The sequence below is a fragment of the Bubalus kerabau genome, unplaced genomic scaffold (genome assembly GCF_029407905.1).
Source record: "Bubalus kerabau isolate K-KA32 ecotype Philippines breed swamp buffalo unplaced genomic scaffold, PCC_UOA_SB_1v2 scaffold_55, whole genome shotgun sequence".
NCBI classification, from domain to species: Eukaryota; Metazoa; Chordata; class Mammalia; order Artiodactyla; family Bovidae; genus Bubalus; species Bubalus kerabau.
The window spans coordinates 1882203-1892236 of NW_026577909.1; positions in this window are offsets into that span (position 1 = coordinate 1882203).

Genomic DNA, 10034 nt, shown 5'->3' on the forward strand with positions numbered 1-10034 from the left:
TGTCCATGTGGTCTTGCCTTCCCCTGTGCCTTTGGGCCCTGGGCTCGGCCCCAGCTCCGTGGAAACAACCCCTAAGAAAATATCTTCAAGATACGCTTTTCCCAGAGGCTGGGAACTGGGGTTCATAGGAGGAGAGAAAAGCAAGCCTCCTTCGGGCATGAAAGGCAGCCAACCTGCCTGTGTTTTGAAGCCTCTATTTGGAAGGAATGGGTTAGCTTCTCCTAAAGGAGACCTCCAGATCTGCTCAGAAGTCGGTAATTCCAGAGGCAGGGTGCTGGTTCCTGACTGCCATTTGCCAGCCTTGCAAAGACATTCCAAGATTCTAGAGTTATATTCCATGAAGGAGCAGGCTTCGGGAATGTGCCAGAGGGGACTGGCTCCTTATTGGCCTCAGCTCAACCATTTCCTTTCCATTCAAACTAGGACAAGGGCCTACTTTATGAAAGGTAAGGGTCTTCTTCTTTGAAACTGCCAAGGGCTACAGCAATGAGACCTCTGTCAAGGCGAGGGAAGCCTAAGAGGATGGATTCTCAAGCAGGTGCTTTACTACAAAGCATCAGCACCCCACCTAGAGAACCAAGATCCCTGTTCCCCAATGTTGGGAGTGTAGCTTCACACACAGAGTTGTCTCTATAGGAGCCAAGAATGTTCCTGAGAGATTAGGTTCACTAAACCTCTCCTACAGAGCATAGACCTGTCCATGTGGTTTTTCCTTCCCCTGTGAGTTGGGTCCCCGAGGTCCACCACACCTCCGGGGAAACTGTCCCTGAGAAAAGATCTCCAGGAACCGCTTCGCTGAGGCTGGGAAACGCTGTTCACATGAAGTAAGGCAAGCGAATCTCCTGCAGAGAAAAAGAGGCCTTACTGTCCCTGGAGGAGCAGGCTGCCAGAGTGTGTGAAACCTGACTGTTGCCTTGCTGGCCTCAGTTCCACCATTGCCTGTTCCTCCGAACTAGGACCCAGGCATATTTGGAGAAGCGTTTGGGTGCGGATTTCGACAAAGTGCCAAGGGCTACAGCAGTGAGAATTCTCTCAGCGGTAACGGAGAGCATTTTATGGATTCTCAAGCTGTTTTCTGAACGACAGGGTCAAAATGAACTGAGAGAATCAGGCTCTCTGTGCCCCTATGTTAGGTACACAGCTTCACACACAGAAGTGTCTCTATAGGAGCCAAGAATGTTCCTGAGAGATGAGGTTCACTAGAAGTCTGCTACAGAGCATAGACCTGTCCATATGGTTTTGCCTTGCCCTGTGAGTTGGGTCCCTGAGGTCCGCCCCAGCTCAGGGGAAGGAGCCCCTGAGAAAAGATCTCCAGGGACCGCTATTCCCCCAGGCTGGCAAACGCAGTTCACAGGAGGTAACACAAGCGAGCCTCCTGCAAGGCACAACAGGCCTTAGTCTCCCTGGACGATCAGGCTGCCAGAGTGTGTGAGACCTGACTGGTGCCTTACTGGCCTCAGCTCCGCCATTGCGTGTTTCTCCGAACTAGGACCCAGGCCTACTAGGAGAAGGGTTTGGGTATGGATTTCTAAATACTGCCAAGGGGTATAGCAATGAGAACTGTGTCACGGGTTAGGAAGAGCATTGTATGGATTTTCAAGCTGTTGTTTGAACGACAGCTTCAAAGCTGCACAGAGAGAATCAGACTCTGTGTCTCCATGTTCAGTACACAGCTTCACAGACAGGGGTGTCTCCATAGGAAACAAGAACGTTCCTGACAGAGTGAAGTTCACTAGAGCTCTCCTAGAGAGCAAAGACTTGTCCATGTGGTTTTTCTTCCCCTGTGCGTTTGGGGCTCCAGGCTCGGCCGCAGCTCCGTGGAAACAACCCCTGAGAAAAGGTCTTCAAGATCCGCTTTTCCCAGAGGCTGGGATGTGGGGTTCATAGGAGGCGGGAAAGCAGGCCTCCTTCAGAGAGCAAGAGGCAGCCAAGCGGCCTGCGTTTGGAAGCCTCTATTTGGAAGAATCGGTTAGCTTCCCCTAAGGGAGACCTCCAGATCTGTTCAGAAGTCGGTAATTCCAGAGGCAGGGTGCAGGCTCCTGACTGCCCTTTGCCAGCCTTGCAGAGACATTCCTAGATTCCAGCGTTATTTTCCATGAAGGAGCAGGCTTCGGGAATATGTCAGACTTGACTGGCGCCTTATTGGCCTCAGCTCAGCTCTTGCCTTTCCTTTCAAACTAGGACAAGGGCCCACTTTATGAAAGGTAAGGGTCCTCTTCTTTCCAAACTGCCAAGGGCTACAGCAATGAGACCTCTGTCAAGGCGAGGGAAGCGTAAGCTGATGGATTCTCAAGCAGGTGCTTTGCCACAAAGCATCAGCACCCACGGAAAGAATCTGGCTCCCTTTGCCCCTACGTTGCGTGTGTAGCTACACGCACAGAGGTGTCTCGATAGGAGCCAAGAATGTTCCTGAGAGAGGAGGTTCACTGTTGGGGGCCAGAGTGAGGCACTCCGCCCATGGCAAAGGTCATGAGGAAGGAGGCTGGACATACGCAAAGGTGGGATCGAGCCTCAGGAGTCCCCCTGGAAATCCTCGAGCATCTACCCCCATAATCAGAGCCTGCCTACCTTACTACTTTGTGCTCTCACCTACACCTCTGACTTTACGGGGGGCTGTCCCCCACCACCTCTTTCGGAGAAGGAGTTAACCTAGAGCTCCAGTTGATAAAAACCCCTGGGTGTGACAAGAGTGTTTTAACCTACAAACTCCTCTGAAGGTTCTCTAGCCTGCCTGACAGGCTTGTCCGGCCACATGTGATTGCTCACAGCCTCCCAACCATGAGAGGCACGAGATGCTTTAAACCTTCTAAAAACAGGTTCCTTAGAAAAGTTAGAAAATTATTAGTATAAGTATAATGGGCTGATTAGAAATCATATTGGTGAAGGGTTTTTCATTTGTTGAGCTGATGTTTACTACTAAGTCTCCACATCCCCTGCCCTTATACACATTAATGAATATATAGAAGAAATAAGTATTAACCTTTGATATAAATCACGTTAGACCTTAGGCTAAGTAAATTCTTTCCTTAACTAAAACCCACTACACCCTCACCCTATAGGAATGTAACTTTATTTGGGTGGCGTCTGTTTTAAGAATAATCACCCCTGGAGAAATAAGTGTCCTGGTTGACTGACCGCTGTCACAAGGAGAGGGTCGTAAATTGTCAGCAGGCCCCCCGGCCAGAAGATGATGTAACACCCCTAAGACCTCTGTATACTTTTGTATGAAGCACCTGACTTTGATAAAAGTCAGGACTGCTGACCCCACGTGACTTTTGCATAACATCTCAGTGTATAAAAGTAGACCATGGAAAATAAAGAATTGGGATCAGTTTCTCGAAATACTGGTCTCCCCATGTCTCTCTCTCTCTCTCACTCTGGTTGAGTCTCCATCTGGAGCGCGGAACCCACCAAGCTTACTAATTTTGCCTGGGCTTCTAAGATCCGACCGGGGAGGCCTCAGTGTCTCCTCTCCTTCGGGAGAACGGAAGGAGGCCTGCGGCCTACGTAAGTGGTGCAAGCTTCTTGTCTTGAAGTTTTATTGGTCCCTCGCGTAAACCAAGCTACTCAGCCTCTTTTCTCCACTGAATTTTCCTACTGAGCTATCCTCATTTTATTACTCTTTATATCCTTAATTAACGTTTAATTAAGCAGTTGTTCCCTGACCCTCGCCTATGCCGTCTCTGCTTCGAATACCCTGGATCAGCTGGGGCTGGACCCCGGCAGTTCACTAGAGATCTCCTACAGAGCATAGACCTGTCCATTTGGTTTTGCCTTCCCCTGTGAGTTGGGTCCCCGAGGTCCGCCCCAACTCTGGGGAAACAGCCCCTGAGAAAAGATCTCCAGGAACTGCTTTCCGCCCAGGCTGGGAAATGCTGTTCACAGGAAGTAAGGCAAGCGAGCCTCCTGAAGGGAAATAGAGGCCTTACTGTCCCTGGAGGAGCAGGCTGCCAGAGTGTGTGACACCTGACTGGTGCCTTACTGGCCTCAGCTCCGCTATTGCATGTTCATCTGAACTTGAAGCCAGGCCTACTTGGAGAAGTGTTTGTGTGCTGATTTCCAGAAACTGCGAAGGGCTACAGCAATGATAACTCTCTCAGTGGTAAGGGAGAGCATTGTGTGGATTCTCAATTTGTTGTTTGAACGACAGCGTCAAAGCTGCACAGAGAGAATCAGGTCTCTGTGTCTCTATGTTGGCAATGCAGCTTCCCACACAGAGATGTCCCCGTTGGAGCCAAGAACATTCCCCATAGACTGAGGTTCACTAGAGCACTCCTAGAGAGCAAAGACTTATCCATGCGGTTTTCCCTTCACCTGTGCATGTGGGTCTCTGGGATCAGCCCCTGCTCCTTGGAAACAGCCTCTGAGAAAAGATCTCCAAGAACCTCTTATCACCCAGGCTGGGAAGTGGAGTTCACAGGAGGTGGGATAAGCAAGCTTCCTTCGGCAAGAAGAGACAGCCAACCGGCCTGCGTTTGGAAGCCTATATTTGCAAGGAATGGGTTAGTTTCTCCTGACCGAGACCGCCAGATGTGCTGAGAAGATAGAAATTCCAGAGGCAGGGTCGAGGTTCCTGACTGCCCTTTGCCAGCCTTGCAAAGACATTCCCAGATTCTAACGTTATTTTCCATGAAGGAGCAGGCATCGGGAATATGTCAGACTTGACTGGCGCCTTACTGGCCTCAGCTCAGCTACTGCCTTTCCATTCAAACAAGGACAAGGGCCTACTTGGTGAAGGGTAAGGGTCAGCTTCTTTCCAAACTGCCAAGGACTACAGCAATGAGACCTCTGTCAAGGTGAGGGAAGCCTATGCGGATGGATTCTTAGCAGGTGCTTTGCCACAAAGCATCAGCACCCACGGAGAGAATCAGACTCCCTTTGCCACTATGTTGGGTGTGTAGCTTCATGCACAGAGGTGTCTCTGTACAAGCCAAGAATGTTCCTGAGAGATGAGGTTCACTAGAGCTCTCCTACAGAGCATAGACATGTCCATGTGGTTTTGTCTTCCCCTGTGAGTTGGGCCCCCGAGGTCTGACCCAGCTCCAGGGAAACAGCCCCTGAGAAAAAATCTCCAGGAACAGCTTTGCGCCCAGGCTGGGAAATGCAGTTCACAGGAGGCAAGGCAAGCGAGCCTCCTGCAGGGAAAAAGAGGCCTTACTGCTCCTGGACGATCAGGCTGCAAGAGTGTGTGAGACCTCACTTGTGCCTTACTGGCCTCAGCTCCGCCGTTGCCTGTTATTCCGAGCTAGGACCCAGGCCTACTTGGAGAAGGGTTAGGGTGCGGATTTCTACAAACTGTCAAGGACGACAGCAATGAGAATTCTCTTAGCAGTAAGGGAGAGCATTGTATGGATTCTCAAGCTGTTGTTTGAATGACAGCTTCAAAGCTACACAGAGAGAATCAGGCTCTCTGTTCCCCTATTTTGGCTGTGCAGCTTCACACACAGAATTTGACTCTGTTGGAGCCAGAAATATTCCTGAAAGACTTAGGCTCACCAAAGCTGTCCTCCAGAGCAAAGGCATTGGATGTGGTTTTGCCTTCCCTTGTCAGTATGGGTCCCCTAGCTTGGCCCCAGCTCCGGGGATACAGCCTCTGAAAAAAATCTTCCAAGAAGCGATTTTCCTCCAGGCTGTTAAGCGGAATTCGCAGTTTGCAAGTTAAGGAAGCCTGCTTCGTGGAAGAGCAAGCAGCCAACTGGCCCTGTGTTAGGAAGCCTGTATTTGAAAGGAATGGGCTAGCTTCTACAGCGGGAGAACCTCAGATCTGCTCAGGGGACTGAAATACTGGAGTCAGGGTCGAGGTTCTCCCTTGTCCTTTGCGCACCTTGCAAAGACATTCCTAGCTTCTAGCGTTAGTGTCCCTGTAGTAGCAGGCTGCAGGAGCGTGTGATAAATGACTGCCGCGTTCCTGTCCTCAGCTCCGCTATTGACTTTCTATTCGAACTAGAACCCAGGCCTACTTTGAGAGGGGTTAGGGTCCAGTGTTTTCAAACTGCCAAGGGCTACGGCAATGCGAGCTCTGTCAGAGGTAAGAAAAGAGCAATTGGTTGGATTCTTCAGCTGCTGCATGGCTGCACAGCTTCCGCGCCGCATGGAGAGCATGAGGCTCCTTGTGGCCCTATTTTGGGTATGCAGCAACATGCACACAGAATGTCTGTGTTCACTTATGTACAGGCTTATGAACACTAGAGCTCTCCTACAGAGCAAAGACCACTCAGTGGGCTCCAAGAGATACCTGTCGCGACTCGAGAAGAGAGTGGAGTCCTTTGCTTCCCCTCGAGATGAGGCCTGACTCCCCGGGTGAGTATGGAATGCAACCCCAAATCCCTGTCGCCTATGGAGAGGAACATTAAGTCCTGGATACAAGCCTAGATGAGGTCTAGTTTGCCCTTCAGTGAATGGAGCCCAATCCCCAGCTCTCCCTGGCAACTCGAATGGAAGATTAGACTTCCTGGGCCAACACAAGAGGAAGCCTGAATTCCCCGCCGTAACTCGAGAATCCCACCGCAACTCGAGAAAAACCACGTGCTTCCCTCGTCATCGCAAGATGAGGCCCTTTGTCCGCTACAGCATCTCAAGAGAAGTCCCACGTTTCATCCTGAAGTGCGAAACGGTACTTGGCACCCTTGATGCGACCCCAAAAGTTCCGCGACATACCAGACTCATTCAAGGGGAACACCGAGGTTCCCGGCACCACTTCATCTGAGCCCCTTCTACTCTCCTGATTGCGACAGGAGGGTCGACTCCCCTTCTCTGTCTGCAAGGGGTTCCCGACCTTCCGGGCGCACCTCAGGATGAGGCCGGTCTCATGAGGAAGTTCGAGACGTAGCCTCGTGGGTGGTGCCACATGTCGAAAGACCCCAATTTCACGGTCCACTCTTGAAAAGAACCCGATGCCAGCACACCTCTTTGAAGGAAAACCTGTGGATGAAGGCACAACACGAAGGGGCACTAACACCCGCGTGCATCGTCCAGAAAAACCCGCAGGTCCCACAGACATTTCGACAAGTGGCCTGTCACCCTGTAAACAACTCGAAAGGCAAACGAAGGTCCATTCCTCAACAGAAGACTAGGTGTGACTCTCTTGTCCCTACTCTGCAGGGACCATGGGATCCGAGTCAGAAACGGAGAGGAAGCCTGAGGTTCCTGCGTCCACTCGAGATGAAGTCCTCTTCCATTGCACCACAACCAGTGGAGTCCCGAGAGGCCCCTACCAACTACACAGTATCCCTGAGTTCTCAGAGGCACAACGAGAAGCTCCCGGAGGTCACAGGCACAAGTCGAGGGAACCATGGGTTTTCTGCCGTGACTCGAGAAAGACCTCGAGAGTGCTTCAAAATGTGTTGAGTCGCGATTCCCCTACCATGACTCGAGAGCCATGACACGCTCCCCCTCGCCATGCGCATGGAGACCTGACTAACCTGGCACTGCACGAGAGGCTCCATGAGTTCCTCATCGTACCTCGTGAGGAAACCCACACTGCGCGGCAGCTCGAGGAAACACATGAGACACCCCGGTCATCGCGAGATTAGGGCCTTATTTTCCTGCATGGCCTGGAGACCAATCACGAGTCCTCTCTCCAAACTGAAGAGGAGGCTGGACTCCCTTGAAGCCGCTCAGGGGGCTCCAAGAGATCCGCGTCGCGACTCGAGAGGAGAGCGGAGTCCTTGGCTTCCCCTCGAGACGAGGCCTGACTCCCCAGGGGAGCCTGGAATGCAACCCCGAGATCCCTGCCTTCCCTGGAGAGGAATATTAGGTCCCGGACACACGCCTAGGTGAGGTCTCTTCGGCCCTGCAGAGACCCGAGCGCAACCCCCAGCTTTCCCTCGCAACTCGAGGGGAAGATTGGGCTTCCCAGGGCCAACCCAAGGGGAAGCCTGAGATACCCGTCGTAACTCGAGAATCCCGCCACAACTAGAGAAAACCACGCGGTTCCCACCTCTTGGCAAGATGAGGCCCTTGCCCGGGACGGCGTCTCAAGGGAAGTCCCCTGTTCCGCCCTGAAGGGCGAAACGGTCCCTGAAAGCCTTTCTGCGAACCCCAAAAGGTCCCCGACACGGCGGGTTCCCTCGAGGGGAACAACGAGGGTCCTGGCACTGCTTCATCTGAGCCCCTTCTCCCCTCCTGATCGCGACAGGAGATTCGATTCCCCTGCGTGGTCTGGAAGGGGTTCCCGGCCTTCCCGGCGCACCTCAGGATGAGGCCTGTCTCACGAGGAAATTCGAGACGAGCCACGTGGGTGGGGCCACATGCCGAACGCCCCCGATTCCCCGGTCCACTCTTGAGAAGGACCCCTCTTCGAAGGCAAACCTGTGGGTGAAGGCACAACACGAAGGGGCACTGCCACCCCCGTGCATCGTCCGCAAAGACCCGCGGGTTCCACACACAGCTAGACGGGGGGCCTGAGAACCCCTGAGCAACTCGAGAGGCCAGCGGAATTCCCTTCCTCAGACAAGACGAAGCCTGACTCTCCTGTCCCAACTCTGCAGGGACCCTGCGGTCGGAGTCCGAAATGGAGAGGAAGCCTGAGGTTCCTGCCTCCCCTCGAGGTGAGGCCCTCTTCCGTTGCGCCAGACCCAGCGGAGTCCCGAGGGGCCCCGCCACGTCCACAGGATCCCTCGCCTCTCAGAGGCACCCTGGGAAGTTCCCTAAGGTCCCTGGCAGACGGCGAGGGAAACGAGGGTTTCCCGCCGTCCCCGGAGAAAGACCTCGAGAGTCCTTCTTCAACGTGTCTCGAGGCCCTAGTCCCCTCCCGTGACTCGAGAGCCAGGACGCGCTCCCCCTCGCCACGCGCATGGAGACCTGACTTCCCTGGCGCCGCACGAGAGGCTCCCTGAGATCCTCGTCGTGCCTCGGGGGAAAACCCCCACGGGCGCCGCAGCTGGAGGAAACCCCTGAGACGCCCCCGTCCTCGCGAGCTGAGGGCCTTCTTTTCCTGCATGGCCTGGAGAGCAATCCCGGGTCCTCTCTCCAAACGGAAGAGGAGGCTGGACTCCCTTGAGGCTGCTCAGGGGGCTCCAAGAGACCCGCGTCGCGACTGGAGAGGAGAGCGGAGTCCTTGGCTTCCCCTCGAGACGAGGCCTGACTCCCCGGGGGAGCCTGGAATGCAACCCCGAGATCCCTACCTTCCCTTGAGAGGAAAATTAGGTCCCGGACACACGCCTAGGTGAGGTCTCTTCGGCCCTGCAGTGACTCGAGCGCAACCCCCAGCTTTCACTCGTAACCCGAGGGGAAGATTGGGCTTCCCAGGGCCAACCCAAGGGGAAGGCTGAGATCCCCGTCGTAACTCGAGAATGCCGCCGCAACTCGAGAAAAACCACGTGGTTCCCCCCTCTTGGCAAGATGAGGCCCTTTCCCGCCACGGCGTCTCAAGGGAAGTCCCCTGTTCCGCCCTGAAGAGCGAAACGGTCCCTGACAGCCTTCCTGCGACCCCCAAAAGTCCCCCGACACGCCGGGTTCCCCCGAGGGGAACACCGAGGGTCCCGGCACCGCTTCCTCTGAGCCCCTTCTCCCCTCCTGATCGCGACAGCAGAGGCGATTCCCCTGCGTGGTCTGCAAGGGGTTCCCGGCCTTCCCGGCGCACCTTAGGATGAGGCCGGTCTCACGAGGAAATTCGAGACGAGCCACGTGGGTGGGGCCACATGCCAAACGCCCCCGATTCCCCGGTCCGCTCTTGAGAAGGACCCGAGGCCCGGACCCCTCTTCGAAGGCAACCCTGTGGGTGAAGGCACAACACGAAGGGGCACTGCCACCCCCGTGCATCGTCCTCAAAGAGCCGCGTGTTCCACACACAGCCCGACGAGGGGCGTTAGACCCCCTGAGCAACTCGAGAGGCCAGCGGGGTTCCCTTCCTCAGACAAGACAAGGCCTGACTCTCCTGTCCCAACACTGCAGGGACCCTGCGGTCGGAATCCGAAACGGAGAGGAAGCCCGAAGTTCCTGCCTCCCCTCGAGGTGAGGCCCTCTTCCGTTGCGCCAGACCCAGCGGAATCCCGAGGGTCCCCGCCACCTCACAGGATCCCTCGCCTCTCAGA